The sequence below is a fragment of the Puntigrus tetrazona genome, chromosome 4 (assembly GCF_018831695.1).
Source record: "Puntigrus tetrazona isolate hp1 chromosome 4, ASM1883169v1, whole genome shotgun sequence".
In the NCBI taxonomy this organism is placed as follows: domain Eukaryota; kingdom Metazoa; phylum Chordata; class Actinopteri; order Cypriniformes; family Cyprinidae; genus Puntigrus; species Puntigrus tetrazona.
In genome coordinates, this window is record NC_056702.1 from 15,032,427 (window position 1) to 15,052,344 (window position 19,918).

General features: G+C 36.1%; 1 pseudogene; it reads left to right on the forward strand.

Moving 5' to 3' along the window:
• Window positions 1-19,918, forward strand: part of LOC122342865 — a 30,459-nt pseudogene that overhangs the window by 2,626 nt on the left and 7,915 nt on the right.

The following is a 19,918-nucleotide window of genomic DNA, read 5'->3' on the forward strand; positions in this document are numbered from 1 at the left end:
GGTGTGCAGCGTTCTATTGCTGACCGATCATTTGTTAATCTAGCCACTGTGCTAAATAAAAATCTAGGATTGTTTTGGTTGCTTTCAATGAGTTTACGGAGGTGCTCAGCTCTGGCTGCTTTTAGTGACTGTCTATAAGTGCACATAATGTCCTTTGTAGGCAATTCTAAAAACCTCTAGTTTAGTCTTTCTCCACTTACGTTCTAGTGAACGAGTAGCTGCTTTTAGAGCGTGTGTATGACTATTGTACCATGGTACACTTTTATTCTCTCTAATCTTTTTAACTTGATGAGCGACAGTATCTAATGTCTTGAGTGAAGATACTGCACATACTGCTGGTCATTTGCTCAAGATCATCTGCTTTCTCAGGTTTGCGGAGCAGGTCAGATAGATCTGGTAGGTTGTTTGTGAATTTATCTACAGTGGTTGGGATAATAGTTCTACCCAGTTGGTAGTAGCAGGTGCGGCTCGGTTAATCTCACTTACAGAGAGTTTATAAGATATAAGGAAATGATCAGTGATATCGTCACTTAGAGGTAAGATATCTAGGTCTAAAACATCGATGCCATGCAAAATAATTAAATCTAATGTATGCTTACAGCAGTGAGTTGGGCCGATTACATTTTGCTTTAGCCCAAAAGATGTTAATAAATTTGTGAAGGTAGCTCCTACTGTATTATTTGGGTCGTCTACATGAATGTTGAAATTTCATTAAACTTCTTAAAACAGAAAAATGGTTTAATGAATACATTCAACTGGTTACATTTAACCCAACAGAGCAAAAATAGTTAACACAACAGATAAACAAAGAGATTATTTATTTATTTTTGATCGGAAAGAGTTATTCATACCCTCCTCAGTAAATGAATACAAAAGCCTTTATTAGCTATTACAGCAATCAAATGCTGAAGTACTTAGGAATTTTATGTAGTGCATGTCTAAAAGTTGTAGTGGAACGCAGCCCAGGTCTGTCCTCTTTAAAACAACAACAACAACAAAAAAAGAAACAATAGAGGACCAATGGAATCCATCATATGAACGGTTTTCATTAAAATATCATTATTAACCATTAGCTTTTTCCAGTAAAACAATTACAAAAGTCCTTTTTTTATGTAGTCCTTTTACATTCTGCTATTATTATTTGGTTACTTTTATTATTTTATTATTTGATTTAGTATTAGGCTGCAAATATTTTGCACATCACAGCTGAAATGCTGTCAGGATATAGACTATTAGCTTAGGCTACTCCCCATTGTAAATGTTTGTAAGCCTATAGCCTAAATAAAACTTGTTAACACTTAAGTCATCAATGAAACTTAAGGGTAACTTATTTTAATCATAGACTTAAAAAAACAACCTGTTCGGATGCAGGTTGTACAAAAATAGCCTATTAGCTATTTTATTCCTCTCTTCTCCCTTAACTTTATTTTGACATTCAGTTAAACATAGGCAGAACAAATTTTGAGCATTCCAAACAAAGTAAAGGAGCAGTAACTGGTGTTATACTGTCTTCTGCCTTGGTTTTCTGGAATTTTTCAGAGTTAAGGTTAAGATGACTCCATACTTTTTCTTTTATCTTGACTCAAGATACTGATAAAGGATAATACTGAATGTCCCAAAATATTAATAACTTTTTTTTTTTTTTTTTTTTTTTGACCAAAGTCATTGTCTTTTGCCTTTGCATGGCAGAGGTTGAACTGGCTGTCACTAGGAGTCTCAATCCACTCCTCCCACTACTGCCCTGCATATTTTGGCGTGTGAAATATGGGATGTGTCAAAATTTACATGTTAAGGATAGACAGTTTTTTTTTTTTTTTTTTCATTTTAATGATGTATATATCAGTTTATTTTTAATTTAAATTAAAATTGGCATATTTTTGTGTGAGATATTAATATTTTAACTTCTTAGCTTTTTTTTTTTTTTTTAGTACTGAATATATCTTAATGTCTTAACAAAAATGTAAATTTCTACATTTATTTCAAATTACACCGTGTAAATTTTAGTACATTTTACTCTAATTATGTGAATATTATGTGAAGTGTAAATTGTCTATAATTCTGGAAATATCAACTACTTGTTTTGCAATGTTATTTAAGCAGGATATTTGTCACTTCACGCTTTGGACGCCTGAGCAGTGGTGCAGTAATGGAGTAGCTTACTCCCGAACCTCATGGTGTATTCTGTACTAAACTCTTGCTTACCCAAACTATCACGCTGGGCTCTGGAGAGCAAGACCCAGTGAGTTTAAAAGCACCCTTTCCTCTCATACTCAGAGAAATACAGCATCCTCTACCAGCAGCTAAAAGAAAAATACAAAGAGTTAGTAAAGGAATTGAGGACAGTGTGTGTGTGTGTGTGTGTGTGTGTGTGTGTATATATATATATATATACATATATATATATATATCTGTACTATATATATATACTCTTATATATATATATATATATATATATATTCTTTTTATTCCTTAAATCTTGACTGTGTCTTTCCACATACATGAATAATGAATTTAGCCATAGGAAAGAATCACTGCTTTTCCTGGTGGGCAAGTCAACCTACTGCCCCATGTACAACTAAATTCAAAATAAAAACTTGCTCTTCCAAGCAGTATTAACTCTGGGGATAGCAGCCATTATTTTACAGGCGCTCAACCGTTCGCATGACAGAACACAAATGTAGATATTTTGATATTCTATAGAGCGTAAGTAAATACATCTAATAGAACAAGAGTGCATTTTGGATAATGAGTACACGCTAATTGGTGCTAAATAGTGCTGCATAAAGCACTTTATAAAACTGAGGTTGAACCACAGAAGTGAGGACATGGTTTAGTCTGATGTTTTCTTACATTTCCTAGACCTTGAAGGTTTTAGATTTGCATTGCTACCAGTGGAGGGACAGCTTTGGAATTTCATCAAAAAATATCTTCATTACAAGATGAACTAAGAGCTCATAAGCGTAAAACAACATGAGGTGTGTAATTGTGACAATTTACATTTTTGAGTGAACAATATAGGCGAGGGGCTACTGTAGGTGAAACATAAGATGAAAAAAAGATGAAAAAGTCATTGAATGTCAGTGTTTACTCACCTCATGTCCTTCCAAATCCACAAGACTCTAATTTCTTTTCAAAACACAAAAGATATTTGAACATTGAACAATCTCTTGGAATGGGATATAGGTGATGAGGATCACGAGATTCTTCTGGTCCTGCAGTCTTCACATGGGCATGGAAATAGCATCCTCCCAACAGTAAAGGCACAGTCTTCACTCTGCTTACAAATGCAAAATACACATTACAATATTACACTATCATTTTCATCATGTTTAATGTGAATGACTTGTTTCTTTTATGGAAGCTCATGAAACATAAGATAAACCTCAGATGTGTTTGTGTTGCAGACCACAGAAGACTATGTTAGCAGACCAGGACATTTTAATTTTTTAGTAGGAAAAATCTAAATTTATTTACATATAAATTTTAACTAATTTTGTACATGTTGCTCACAACTGATGGTATATTAACTCTAACACCTCACAATAAGGGTAAATGAATAGTGCTGTACTAATGCCTGGGCTAATACTCACTAATCAATAAGCATTTTTATGCAATGAATTAGGCGTTAATCAATTATGAACTAATGAAGAGCTATCTTTAACTACTATAGAGTCATAGATTCATAGATATATAACTGCAGTCTTAACTACATGTCAGTATTTTTACACTTAATTCATTAATTAAAAATCTGTATATAAACTAAATCAAACTACGCCTTTAAAGAGGAGCAGAAACACTTTTTAAAATGAATTTAAGGATTTTATTGGGTGGCAAAAAGATTAGTCGATCCCCTCATGATGTGTGTAGAAAATACTAAAATACACTAATGAATAATTTTGTCTGTCTTGTTTTCACTTTCCTTTTGAAACCACTCTATTGTGACTTATACACAGATAAATAATAAAAAAACACACACACAATAAACCTTTGCTGAACACCCCAAAGAAATGCTGAAACTGGAAAGAGTTCACTCTCCATTTTGATGCAGCCGTGGCTGATCCTGTACCGTCACTCTGAGTTCTGAAACAACACACAGCATCTCTTAAACAGGCTAAATCCCTGCATGTGTTTGACAGAATCTATAAAATAATTCATAAGCTGTTAAGTAAGTAGTTTATAGTGAATTCATTATGATTGGGCTCCTCTCAAGTAAAGTCATGCCAAAATCATCTTAATGAACCATTAGTTGATGTTAGTTTATGGGTAATTAATAATGAGTTCACAATGACATATTAAAAAAAGTGTTTCCCCAAAGACCTGCTCGTTTACTACATCGTGATGGGTTGCAATGGCAGCCACATTACACTTTTAGGGTGGAGGGTGACAGCCACGCCCAACCTCTTTTCTTGCAGGAAGGAAAGCACTACTTCCAATCGTGGGCATTTCCGGGGTCTTTCCTGTGAGAAGAACACCAGTTCGGGCGAATAGACTTCCACTTCAAGGCTAAGGCTTGCTCATAGAGGGAGCTCTAGCCTGAATAATAGTGTTCAAAGGCAGGCTGTGGTAAATCACTTAAGTCTGCCGCGCCCCGTCCAGAAGCCAAACATGAAGGTTCCACAGGTCGACGTGGGTGCTAAGTATGAAACAGAAGATCTTCCTCAGAGGAATATGCCAGGAGGCTGTCATGAGGAGATTGAGTTCAGAAAACCAGGTCCGGTGGGGCTAACACAGTGCAACAAGGAGAAACAGCTGTCAATGGGAGTGAACTACGAGAAGCACAGGTTGACCAGAGCCTCCTCGCACGACTCCAAATCAGCTGAATTGTCTCGGGTGAGTCGTCATTCTCTAGGTGGTTCAGACCCGAACAACGCACAGTGATTTGAACTGTGAATGACTCCATAGGAGATGCCTGGCGTGCCGTGACATGCGATGACCGTGAACCACCTCCTGATGGTTGATCTACGACACTGTCACCGCAACACGGTTCTAAGGCCTCCGCCTGTAGAAAATGCAAGGTCTGTCCATGGGCTGGAAAGTGCGACGACAAGCCGGTGTGATTGGAAAGTGTCCCACTGCGCCATGCCCATCACGGACTTGAAGTGTATCCAGTAATGAAGTGGATGAATGAACTCACCGAGTTCAACTCTAGACCGAAAGCGATCGCTGAACAGGGAGAGTTTGCTCTTTTCCCATTTGACACGGTTCCAACTGGCTGAGGTTATCTGTGCTTGCACAACTTCTCTGTGACTGAGCCAGAATTAGCCAGTCATTGAGATAATTTAGGAGTTCAGCGCCCACTTCCTGGCAAGTGAGGCCACTACTTTTCTTGGTTACAATGAAGTAGGGGCTGTAAACCCTGCCTTCATCTGGCTCGAAAGACTGGCCCAATTGCATCCTTCACCAGGAGGATGCGCAATCTCCTCTGTAAGACAGGAGCGTTTCTGGGTTGCCACAGAAGTTTCTAGGGGCCACTGAACCTGGGAGGACGGCTCTACACTGATTGCACAAGCCAAATCGCCCAGATAAGCCAGCAGCGTTAGGATTGGGTGAAGCAACTACACATCCAAATCCTTCAAGTAGTGGCCCCACTTGAGTCATCGGTGTACCAAGGGGTGTTGACACTCCAGCCCGACACTACCGGAGGCACACACAAGGATGGTTTGCAGCCCGGATCTGACTCAGAGGAAGCCACAGCTCCCAAAGGGGAAAATGAACAATCATATAATCCAGTGGAATTGCAGAGGATTGAAGGCAAACTTTAGTATTGCAGCAATTAGCAAGGATTTATAATCCCATTGCTTTCCGCTCAGGAAACTCAATTGACACAACAGCCCAATTGACACTGAAAAGTCTAAAATTTATAATATGTTTGATCGCTGATATTCAACGTCTATCTGGTGGATCATCTGTATTAGTAAGATACAACATAATTCATTTTATCGGATGAATTAAATGAATCTTTTGGAGATCTTATACTACTGAGATCCAGAGTTGGTTTTTAGAAAGAGAACTGCTAAAACTGCTTATTTTTGATAATACATTTATCATTTATTATGATCAATTATATCAATTTATTTGTCTTTTTATTCCACATATAACAAATAAATGATAAATGTTAATAAACATATTTTTTAAAGCAGATATTATAAAAGTTCTTTGGTAAAGATTAAATGGGGTGCAGATTATAAAGTACTCTTAAGACCTCTGATAGGACATCAGTTTGGCCAAATTGGACTATGGGACTAAGTAATCTACAGATCTTCTAGAAAATCATACATTAAAATGTTGGATAATGTACATCATACTGATTAAGACTTGCTTTAGAGCCTTTAGGACATCTCCAATTCAAAGTCTGTATACAGTAGAAGCAGGAGAACCATCATAATAGAAGGCTAAAATTGGTTTCTCAATTTTGCTTTAAACTAAAAAGCCAATAAAAAGAAACCCAGCATATCTCCAGCATAGTCTTTCATCAATTACACCTATATGAATATCAAGGTACACTGTGCCCATTTCAATTCATAAAACCTCACTGGAGAGCATAAACATTATCTTGAACATTTTAATGCCAACACATTTGTGCCAAATACTACCCTGGAGTATTCAAAACCAGCATTGCGATGAACTTGGCCCAATGTAAAAAAATAAAGTAGTCATCTAGTTGATTATCAAGAAGAATTTCTGGATGTAAGGCATAGCTTCAGCCCATGTCCCGGGAAATACAGATGGATCAAAGTCAGAGAGTCATGTGGTGCAGCAGCAGTGATTGTCTAAAACGTTTTGGAAAGTGCATACCTGGACAAAGTTCAATCTCACAGCTGGAAGCTTCTGCATTGCTTTTTAGAGAAAAGGAGCATCATTATTGTTTTTTTTTCTATTTGCACAGACTCTAAATCCAAGCACTCAAGTCTTTTGAAAATGGATCATCCTATAATAATTCGATATTATGAAAGAGACAAGATTTTAACATTGCTTTTTATATTGATAACAGGACATACATGGGATTGAGGCAATAAAGAGGCTGATAAAACAGGCAAAGAAGCACTCCAGTTCAATGTTATGAGTGCACAATACCAGCTACTGATATAAAACCTTTACTTGAATCAGTATGTTAATAATAAATGGTAAATGGAGTGTGTTACGTTACAGAACGTTATTGGGTTTCTTTTGTATGTTATTTTCTGCTTTATTTCAGTTTATCCTTTGTTGTTGCTGCTGATTGGTTGCCTTCATCCACGTGTAGTCCAACCAACTCTGCCGCCCTGCTTCCTGATTGTTGCTTCACATGCCAGCATTTCAACTAACCCCGTCAGTCTGCTCTCCTGATTTGTGCAGATAGTGGTCCATTGCTCAGGTTTCTCAACCAATCGCCATTCTCAACTGGGTTTTAAAGCCTAGTTTAGAGACTGATGGATAGATTTTGTTTGAGACTCATGTTGTAAAATGGTTGACATTGTTGGTGGCAGAAAGATCGGCTAAGGAAAGCAAGCTATGTGGTTTACATCCCAACATTTAGGTGATTCTTTGTCTAGAGATACACTAGGTAAGGTGGTGCGTACAACCCATGTACTTCTTAAGAAGAGCAGTTTAGACATCCTGACGTGAAGATTTTTCTTTTTTCCTTTCTTTTGTTTTTCTTAGGTCAGTTTTAAAGGGGAACTTGTCGTAAATAGATTGGCTTTTTGGCTTATTTTCAGCCACACTAATAAATAGTCTTTCTATCTGTTCTGCTTTTTTACACTTGAAATGATTCTTTTATAAATGTTTTTCTTTAATTAGTATTAATTCTTTTGCACTTGCTATTCATTGTAAATAAATCACCTCATTCAGCATCTCTGCTTGTTCGTGTCATCGCTTATTGTAACCAGTGTTGATATTCTGCCTACCAATGTCTCTTAAATTTAAGTGTTCACCCATACACCCCTAGTCCATCTTAAGATCAGAACATTTTTGGGGCTCGTCCGGGATCTAAAAGTCCTGTAGTTTTTTCTTTGTGGGCATTGGTTTGCTGGGCTTCAACACGTGCTGACAAAGCGATTTCATTTGTAGAGCTAGTTATAGGGTTCGTAGAGAGGGGGCGTTTATTCATTGGTTAAGGCAAATTTGTTTTCTAGTTCAATACGCTTTTGTATTATGTGGCCATGTTTAATTTGGATTCATTTATTAGAGTCCGACTTCTAGAATTTGATAAATGTCGCAAAGATGACTTAATTCAAAATCTGCTGAACATTATCAAATTGTAATAGCAAACAAACCTTAAAAGAGGAAAATTTCTGGAATGTTATTTATGATCGGTTGGTTTAACTGGGGTTTGCTGGTAATGTGGACTGAAAGAGTTGAATCCCTCTCAGTAAACTGAGAAAGACCGTAGCTCCTTCTTGAATGGACAGATACAGGGCAGGATAGTGATACAGCTGAGGGTGAAATGGAGGTTGAACCTAAGGTTGCACTCACCGCCCTTGATCCGATATCGCCTCTCGCTTCGGTCCGATTCAATGGCAGACAGCTGATTTGCTGCTGGCCTGGCCAAACTACAGTATGAGGCTCAGGAAAAGCACGCTACCACCAAGCTGAGTTGGAATTACACCAAGATCTGGCCAACTAGAGATAGAAGCCGATAAGCAGGTTAAGCTGAGACAGCTAGACATAGAAGCTGTAAAAGCTGCACGCTTATTTCTCCTCCCATCCCTGGTTCTGGTATAACCACAGCTGCCCGGTGAGTGCCCCACCTGCTCTGTCCAGTTCACACCATACTGACGTAAGTAAATATATTTCACTGTTCCAAATTTTCGTGAAGACGGCGGATTCATACTTTCAAGCATTTGAGCGATCACACAACCTTACATTGGCTACTTGACATATGGACTTTGCTATTACAGTAAACTGTGTGTGCTTCAGGAGATTTGTTCGGCGCTTCAGTTGAGGAAAGTTTAAATTATGAAACGGTGAAGTCCGCAATATTAAGGGCTTATGAATCAGTGCCAGAAGCATATAGATAACCCATTTAGGAACCATAAAAAAATATGCAACAGATTCTTTGTGAATTCGCCATAGCAAAGAGCTTACTGTTTGATTAAATGGTGTACAGCCACAAGACAGTGGACTTGGTGAGTTGTATGAATTTATCTTACTGAAGAATTCAAGAATTGTTTACCTGAGCGCATTGTTGTATACTCTGAATGAACAAAAGTAAACTCTGTATCCTGCCGGCTGTTCATGCCGAGCGAGTTCATGCTCACGCATAAACCTGTGTTTTCTATTGTTCGCTCAGAACATTGGACAGGGTCCTGCTCACACCAGTGGTAACTGTGACCCAGCCAACCCATTCCTCCTCCTCGGCTAAGGTTAAAACAGATCAGGGGAGATAGAGATGAGAGAATGTTACCATTGCCATGTGCTGGTCACTTGATTGCTGATTGTCGTGGTTTCCAAAAGTAACATGCCCCGACTCCACAACTGTAGGATTAATTCAGACTACACCCATGCTTTCTAACCGTTATCTTTGAAAAGAATGTTGGAAGCAAGTTATCATCCGCTCATTTTAAAGGGTTAGTTTCACAACCGTAATTCCGCAGATCAGCGACCAATCCAGATACTTCGATACGGTGCTGCCCACTCTGTGTTGATCGCTAATGTGCTTGTTTTGAATGAACAGATGATCGTGGTGCCAAGTATTCTCATGCAAGGTATTGAAATGGGTGTTGTTAAAGCCCCCTGTACATAAAAATCCACTTGCGTGAGCTTGTGAATCGGTCGTGACGTGGTAGCTGTGCTTCCAGATTTACCGATTAAAGGCGGTCGTTTATCCTTGGGAATGATATTGTTGGGGTAAAGTGATTCCGCTCATTAGAGGTTTTGACAAGGTACCTGTACTGTAGATGAGACGAATTGTCCTCGCCGCTTCCTGACACTTTCCCTGCATGTGTCGACCCGCCCCTTGGTGCTGCTAGCTGGATAATGAGGAGTTTACTTTGAGAATAATGCTCATGCATATAGACAAACCTTCATTATCTAGAGCTCAGGTGTGGAGAGACCTTGCATCCGTGGAAACAGATAAAGAGGAGTTTCGAAGCTAAATTTACGTGATAACTCGCGGAGCAGATAATCACAGCACAGGAAATGATGAGACTTTTTGGAAACGTTGTTTTGATGCTGCGCTTCCCCAGAACAGTTGATCCAGCAACCAGTGGGTTATTTGTTGAGGATTCTTTGTTGATGCGTAAGGAGTTCCACACTTGAACAGGAGCTGACTGATACTGTACACTCAGGTGGTCATTCCTTCTGTGTAATCGACCCCACAGTACTATCACTCTGTACATGACCATGTTCTATCTGTCATCTAGGAATTACTAAAACTTATCGCAGAATTTATGTTTCTTCTTCTGGCCTGGTTTAGTTGCAGATGTTGCTAGATAATAAGCCGGACCTGTCAGACTTGCCAGTGCAGTGGTAAACCAAATCAGGTAATCCCAAGTGCTCCCCTTACTCCAATACCCATTGTACAAGAACCGCTTGAAAGAGTAATCATTGACTGTGTAGGGTCAAAGTGTTGGTCAAAGGCTGGTAATCGCCTTTTTAACGGTTATGTGTGCTACAACTCGCTTTCTCCTTAGTTTATTCCGTCTGCAAGATCACTGCATCTACCATTATTGGGGCCCTTTATGAAGTTTTTTATGATATCTGACTTCCTAAGGTTATTCTGGTTATCTCGCGAGTGATCAGGGACAAATTTATGTCTGTGTATTTAACTGTGTGTTAGGACACTTGCAATTCAAAGCACTGTGTTTCCAGCTTTTACCATCCCGGGCAAGTCAGGGGCACTTGAACGGTGTTCCACCAGAGCACAAAGTCTATGTTACGTAAATATTGTCTGGATACAGGTAGGGATTGGGATGAAGGGGTCTCCTTTGATGCTTTTGCTGTCCGTGAGGCACAGGAGTCCCTTGGTTTCAGTCCTGCCGAGGCTCGTGTTTGGACATACTGTCCGTGGCCCTTTAAAAGTGCTGAAGGAGAAACATTTAGCCCCAGAGTCCAAGTGCAAACTAATGTCCTTCAGTACGTCGGCTGCTCGGGAGCATTTGCGTGAGGCTTGTTCCATGGCACGCCAAACTTTGACCCTGCTCAGAAGACTATGAAACAGAGATATGACAAGAAAGCAATATTCGAGAGTTAAACTGATCAGGTATTAGTTTTATTACCTGCTCCTGGATCTGCTTTGTCTGCAAGATTGCCGTCCATATACAATCGAGAAAAAAATTGAGTGACACCGATTATGTTCTTCGCACACCTGAGAGGCGCCGCAGAAACAAGAATTTGCCATATTAACATGCTGAAAGCCTATTATATGCGGCAGTCTCTAACCTGAACAGGGGAAACAACAGGAACCTGTTGTTGCTCCTGTCGTGCTTGTGACTGGGAGACTTGGAGACTGATGAGATGGTTTAACCCACGTCATGCTGCAACAGTGTGTTTTGTTGTCTAACTCTGTAAAAGTTACGAGAAATTACTTCATATTATTGAGTCATCTGTCTGATTCTCAAAAAAATGATATTGGAGCAATTAAGTTAGACATATCCAAATCTTTTCCGCGATACCCCGAAATAAACTACAGTAATACAACATGATATTGATAAAATAATGCAGCTCCAATCAAGCAGCATCCCTAATATCGTGGCAATCCTATCGTAACAGAGTGGAAATGAATGTATACATAACAAACTATATATGAGATAAACCCATTATTGAATCAAAGGAATACCTTTTATAATTTAGAAACTCGATAGGATCAGGGTTGTGTATACGTTAGTTGAATAGATCATACAAGATTCACTCATTCATGTCTTTTAAAAAGGTGAAGAGAGACCAGTTTATAGAAAGATGTGGGGAAATATTTGAGTGTAAAACATATTTTAATTGAATGGCCAAGGCAGTACTCCATTTGATTGTCCACGTGGTCTCATAATAAAGTAGCACTCTGGGGAGATATTTATGATGATAGCATCTTAAAATCCTTCAAGAACCATAAACTCAATATAATCTACCAGGCACCTCCTTTAATATCATAAATGGGTTGTAGAGCCGCCTATAGTGCCATCTTTATTAAAAATTTGTGAGGTTATTTTAGCTACAGTCACCAAACTGTTCTAAAAAATCCTGATATCATTCTAGTTTACATTTATTAGCTACTTACTCAACAGAAAGAAAGATATTTTTGTTTTCAATGTGGGATTAACAGTTCTTTGGGGAATTCCAACCATACTACGAAACCTTTGTCAACATGTTATATATTGAGGAACTTTTTTAATAACTGAAAGTGTCGTAACACCATTTTAAATAACACTAATATTGAAAGCAGTATTTGTCTTATACATTTGCATTATCCAAATTTCTCTTTTTATTTCTATCCAAAAATTTTACTAACAGAACAAAAGTTATTCTGATGAAGTATGGTTAGTATATAACTTTATACTGCTTTGGAACCATCAGAGTAATTCAAAACAATCACAGATTATTTTATGACAAGTGAAGGCTGGGGAATACCAAGGATAACCACTGGATCGTGTATCGCTTACCACACTGGATAAATTATGCATAGTCAACTTTAATATGCATTTCAGTATCTCTAATGGATGGGATAAGACTGACTCCCTTTACTGGTCAGTTAAATTAATTAGAATAATAAGCAATAGTTTCTCATTTTCACACTAAACTTTTCTCATGCGCACGCTTAAAAACCTTCATTTTTATTTTTTGCAAAGGTCCTTTAGGGGCTTGTTGTCAGTGGATGTTCATACAGTGCAGATAGTTACTGTGAAATAAAGGTTGCATTTCTGCCCCCACTACTAAGTTCATTAAATCAACCATTTGTTTTGGTTTATAAATTTGCAGTGATGTATAATTTAGTTTAACCATGTAAAATATTTTCTAAAAATAAATAAGCCATTTATTTGAAGGAGAAGTGAACACTATGGATCTGTGGTGCTATCAAAAAACTGTTATGTTTAAGCAGCATGAGTTCAGTTTTTATCCAAACACAAATTTTCAGAAACATTTTTGCAAAACGTCTTTAAATTAATCCTTTTGTTACTTAACTTTATTGTCACTTAAGATTTAAATGCACAATAATTGAGAATAACAGGAAAGTAAATTTATAATAATTTATAATTATATATAATTTGTTGCACATGCCTGTGGAGGAGAATAAATCTGTATGGTCTCAGGGTTTAGTGTCATGCTATCCCTATGCAATTCGTTTGTTGGCTTATTTTAAATACTGCATACTACTAAATTTAGACAACAAGATAACTTTTTTTCTTTCGTTCAAGGTCTGGCCCAAGTTACTGATCCAGAGAAGTTTGTAGCCTGAAGATGCTAAGTATTACTACATATTTGTTAAGGTTGAAATATTGATTTATTATTATGCAAATTCGTGCGTTTTTATAGATACAATTTTATAGTTTCACCTCATTGAGTAAATATTATCAAGAATAGTTAATGATATAGTTCTGACAGTTTGCACAAGAAAAACATTATCTCACTGTCTACTCTGCAGATCTTATGGGGTGAAGAGGTTGAAAAGGGAACAACAGCCAAAACAGTCCTTTGTGGATCTCGGCTGTGAAATGGCCTGGTTCACATATTAACAATGAAGGGTAGGTTAACTAATGTATTTGCTGATGTGTTGAATTGCCAAACCATGTATTTGTTTCATATTCGTAATGACGCTTTTCTTCACTTCTTACCGGCACACGGGTTTGGTACTTTGGGGATTACAGTACATGGTAATTTTTTATTAGTACCATCTCAGTTGAGGTTCCAAGTGAAAAGGAAAATTGCAAAATTCTTTGCATTTTTACTCTGGCCAGTGTGGCATCAAAAAGTTTGGTAACACTTGACGGTAAGGGTACATGAATTAATAAATCTATGTTTACAGTACATAAATTGTCACAAATTTGTGCATTAAAAATAGTAAATATTTGTAGGTAAAACCATTTAGTCACTTTCTTAATGAGTGTACAAAATCCACATCACCTCATGCATGCGCATAGCCGGGGACAGTCTCGATTAATGCGAGAACTAATGCTTGCTTTGTTACTTTTTTTAATAATAGTTACATGTTCATAGCCTCTCCAGGTAAATGAAGAGACCTCACCTGGCCAAGAATACCACATAGCATGAATTCTGTTCACATTCAAATACAGTATTCATCATTAACTTAATTCGTGGCCCTCAACTAAAGTGGTGACTTGTTTTTGAACTTGAAAACCAGTGTGTTAGTTGCAGGAGTTTTCAGTTGCAGTATTTCATGAGGAGTCTACATCTGCAACTTGTTGGCTTGTTTATCTTAAGTATCAGACCTTTTTCCTCTTTTTTTTGTAACCTGTAACGTTTTTTTTGATTTTGTAAAGAGTTTTAAAATATATAAAAATCACTACATATTTTTAGCTAAAAAAGTAAAATATTTATTTATAGTTTATATAGATACTTGTATCATCTTAGCAATAAAACCTTTTTTAAGACTTTAGACCCCCACCCCCAAACCGAACCTACACATTTTATAGTACAGGTAAATATAAAAAGATAGAAAAACGAATTGAGCTGTAAAGATAAGGTGAAAATGACCATTTTAGTAACAGTATAGCATTAAAATGTTTTATAGTCTTTAATGCTACATCTAAAACTAATAAAATGATCTCTGTAACGTTACAGTATAAAAACATGAAATACAGATAAGTGTAATTACAATCATTTATTTATTGCAAACCAATTCTGCAGTTCTACAATCTTACAGTCCTCTCTGGAGGAATACAGTAGGTTTCATATGTTGAGGTGAAGAGTGCCATTTGCTGTCAATGACTGAAAATATTATCCAAATGATTATCTTTATTCTCTCCCCTGTGTCACAGTGGTTCAGGGAAGGAGCACTTGACGAGAATTTAACACTAAGCAACAGTTTTAATATCTCACAAAAACAAGTAAATAATAGTACTAATAAATAAAAAATAAAAACTAATAAAACCACACATACAAATTTGATTCTGAAGTACAAACAAAATTCCTTTTTATAATTATGTTGCGCTTTTGATGTATTTATGGTTTTATGTCTAATTGGCATGTCAGAGAAATAATTTTTGTTTCCTATGCACAAAAAGTATACAGTGTATATGGTAGTATTCACAAGGCACTGTATATATTATGGTATTATTTTGGAAAGTATTTTTCCGTTTTTTTATTTGTTAAAAGTTTAGAAATATCCAATACATTTTGCCCACTTCATGATTGTGTCCTAATTTGTTGCCGATTCTTCACAAAAATTACAGTCTTATAGATTTATGTTTTGAAGTTGGAAGGCACTGCATATGCACATAACAAGAAATGGTTAAAAGGTTTGCAGTAATGTTATTATTTTTATGCATTCAAAATGTCTTGTTTAACATTATGTAGTCATATTCTTCAAAATAGCGGCACCGGAAAATACAGCTTTTTTTATCCTTTAATATTAAGTAACCTATTAAACTATTTAATAAATGCAATTGAAATACCCAAAATTTCAAAATTAATTAACAGTTACTGCTGTTGATTTTACTGTTATGCTGTTTAAGAATGAAGCAGAAAGTTAAGATCAAAGTGTATATTGTGTGCAAAAGCTTCAACTTCATGTTCATTCATGTTATTTCACAATTGGCGCATCATTAATAACATACTGGTATTCAGTTTTTCAAAGGACCAAGCCACCGCCAGTTAAAGGGCCACGATGAAACCATGATAAGCTAATGCTTAGATAATGATGACTTACCAGATTTGATGTCAACAGAATTCACATGCTATGTTCCCAGGATTGTCCAAAGCTGAGTCTGTCCATTTAACGGCTGCGAAGAATATATGAACATGCTTGATAACTCAGATCATAATTACTAAAAACATTAGTTCACATTAATTGATAAACATTTTCAGCCTGTATTCCTTTCAATAATTCAGGTAGTCCTACCTACTTACCACAAATGTATATACTACGTAGTAGGTTCCTCTTAAAGTGGTACTAAACTGCTGTGGAAAGCAATCTAAAACAAGTTGTGCTAAAAATTTGAGCCGCAGATGTTTTGTAATGGCGTCCCTGAAACTATTATGCCTTCTTGGAATTACATTTTTATTGAGCGCTGACTGTTATTATTTTGGTTCAATATAAAAATAGTTAAAATGCTAGATTTAGCAAATGCATTTTTGTCGTGTGGTTGTTGTGGCTTAGCTTACTACATTTTACTACAAAGGTGTAGTTATAGTAGTAGTTTTTCTAATTTAATGATCTGTTAGTTTAGTTTTATTGAAATTTCTATTTCTATTGAAATTTCTAATATATTTCATCAAAGAAAATTTATTATTTACTTGTAATGAATCTAAAATATATGTATGTATCTTCACTTGTTGAAATAAGTTTTAAATTGTATAAAGTCCTACTGAACTTTTGACTGCTTCCTCAGGACTTAAAGTGAGGCATATACAGCCTCTGTCCTGTAATCTGTTATGTTTTTACTAACCAGCTCCTCAGTTTACTCCATTTACTCCTGGGTTTACATCCTGAAAGGGCTTGACATTCGCAAAAGAAAGATCTGGGACATGTGGGCCTGGTACTCATCTAGAGGTAAGATACCATAAAACATTGACAGTGTCATTGGTATTCATATCTTCCTTTTTAAGACTTAGACTTTTTATAAACTCACTTTTTATTATTCTTTAATTATGGATCAGTATGGAAAGTCAATAAAATGTCATGCATTATAAATGTGCCGCTTTAATATGTACTAGTAGGTATCCTGCCCAACGTTTTTAATTCTTAGTGGCCCATCAAGATGTATTTTTATTATGATTTGTGTTCAACATATGCAGTTAAGTGAGATTTTAAAACTCAGTTTATGTAATCAGTAAAAGGTGCTCATTCTCTGCAAGACAAACATGCAATAAAATAGCTTATAAATGATAAAGCATTTCCCCAACAAAGATGACATTTACTCCACAACTTCAACTGAGTGTTCAAAAATAATAACTTAGATTTTATGATCTAATGTGTGTTTGAAGGTCTCTGCATATTTTGTTGGTAATTACTGTCTGAGGTGTTATTATGGTTGCAATGATTATGACAATTATTATGCATTTATTAATTACACCATTATGTATAAAACACATTTGCAGCCTTTGAAATAACACAGTAACCAATAACACAGCTCAAAATAATAATAATTGGAAAGACAAACAACTATTTTAACTATCTACTTTATCGCAATTCATAAAATTTTACATGTGGCCCGAGAAAATGATGTGTTATTTTTGTTTATGATCACGCTGTGCAAACATACAAACATTCAGGAGGACACTAGCTTTTATTGTGAACTATGCTCCTTCAATTTTTATGAATAAAATAGCTTAGATACTGAATTTTACATTATACTAATCAAAAATCACCATTCAAGGAACTAAATTTCTGTTGTGCTAAATCCACTCAAATATGTAAGAGACAAACTCAATAAATGGTCTTTAAAGATTTAAAGGTCAGGACAGTCATATAGAAACCATAGCTTGCTGCAGATTGTGACCAAGAGAGAGGCCAGTCCTCCACTTTATATTAGAAAGAGGTAAATAACCTCTTTCCAGCTGGACTTTTCCACATAAGGAAAATGCTTCCACCATATCCTTTCTACTAAAGCCTGGTACACTTTATTTAGGATCCTCAAGGACTTCTTAGGTCAAGTGCAGAATATTTACACATTTGTTTTTAGTAAATGTTCATATGTAAATATATTGGGGGTCTGCAAAATATAAAACATTTAACTTATTTTTACAATGAGTTAATTTTTAGAAAAGAGGATGAAATTTTTCTACAAGAAAGAGGACAGTTACTCAGTTCATTTACTGTGTATATAAGTTAACTCATCCGGCTCCTTCTTTATTGTGTGTGGAAGTCTGCCTACCTGCCTGCCTGTATTAGTAGTTGTTCTTGTGTAGAATATTAAGCTGTTAAAAAAGTTATATCCATAGAGCGACCTTCCTGAATCCAATATACTGTGACATCTACCTTGCACAAAGTGTAATTTCAACATGAGAATTAATTATTTTTATATTTTACTGCATTTTCGGCTGGATTTCATTATCACAATGTGTTTGAGTGTGTGTTATGTTGTAATTCTAACAAATTAACATACACATTTTTTATTAAAAAAAGTGATGTTCTGCTAGATCTTTTAAATAATGATGAAAAAGTAGAAAATTATGTGTCCATGTCGGATGCTCCCTATTCTCTGCAACATTTTTTAAGGACTGTTTAAAACACACATACCGACTTTAAATCATATACTGCATCCTTTTTACACATTGCAGTAAAAGAACAGAACTGTTTCAGAAGTAAGAATTTAAGCATACGGTAAAGAATTTTTTTAAAAATATACTATCTATTGATATTTTGCTTTTATGATTTGTTTCATTGTAGACAGTCAGCAAGTGAGAAAATCTAGCAAAAAGGCCAGGTTGACAAAAGTTCAGGGAAAAATTGTTATACAGCAATCGTAGAACTGCTGGAGGAGTACAGAAGGAGAGAGTGACTTTAGGTTTGGAGTTAAATGCAGGTCTAATAGCACCAATAACTAAATACAAACAGATACAATCAGATGATAGAAGTAGGTCATCTGTAACCTAATGAGAGCAGTCTCTGTACTCTGAATTCTGATTGAAATCCTCACAGATACTGTTTTTCTAACAATGAATATAGTTGTGAGAATACTACCTTTTTAGTATCTTTGACAGAAAAGGAGATTAGAGATAGGTCTGATGTGTCTTTGGGGTCAAGAGGCTTAACTACAGCCAATTTGAAGCTTTGGGAACATATTCTAATGACAATGATGAATTAATAATGGCTGCATTAGGATCTATGGATTTCGGGCAAATCTTTTAATAGTTTAGATGGAATAGGTCTACCATACAAGCTTGTTCTAATTCTTCCTCTCCTATGATAGAGAATGTAGCTTATGCAGCCAAGTGTCAGGAGATACAGTTTCTGTGTGAATGCAAAAGCACTTTATTTAGCCTTCAGAAACTAAATACAAAGGTACACTACAGCTGAGAGCTTGACTTAAAAGTCAGCTGGTTATATAGTTTGCATCGTGTCTTTAAACCCGCTTTGGACTTTTCCCCACATAAGGAAAAAATGCTTCACTATATCCTTTCTACTAAAGCCTGGTACACTTTATTTAGGATCCTATGACCCTTAGGTCATGCAGAATATTTAAGTACATTTGTTTTTAGTAAATACCTGTATATGTAAATATATTGTGGGTCTGCAAAATATAAAACATTTAACTTATTTTTAATAATGAGTTAATTTTTTGTGAAAAGAGATGAAATTTTTTTACAAGAAAGAGGACAGTTACTCAGTTCATTTACTTTGTATATAAGTTAAATCATCCGGCCCTTCTTTATTGTGTGGAAGTCTGCCTACCTGCCTGCCTGTATTAGTAGTTGTTCTTGAAACAGAATATTAAAAGCTGTTGCTAAAAGTTATATCCATAGAGCGCATTCCTTCCCTGAACTACACTGTGACATCTACCTTGCACAAAGTGTAATTTCAATGATGAGAATTAATTATTTTTATATTTTACTGCATTTTCGCTGGATTTCTCATTATCACAATGTTTTGAGTGTGTAAGTTATGTTGCACTTAAACAAATTAACATACACATTTTTATTTATTTTATATTTATTTTATTTTCAATTTTCCTCCTATGATAGAGAGAATGAAGCCATGCAGCCATGTCAGGGAGATGCTGCGTGTTTCTGTGTGAATGCAAAAGCACTTTATTTACTTCCTTCAGAAAACTAAACACAAAGGTACATTAAGAGCTGGAGAGCTTGACTTAAAAAGTCAGCTAAGAGT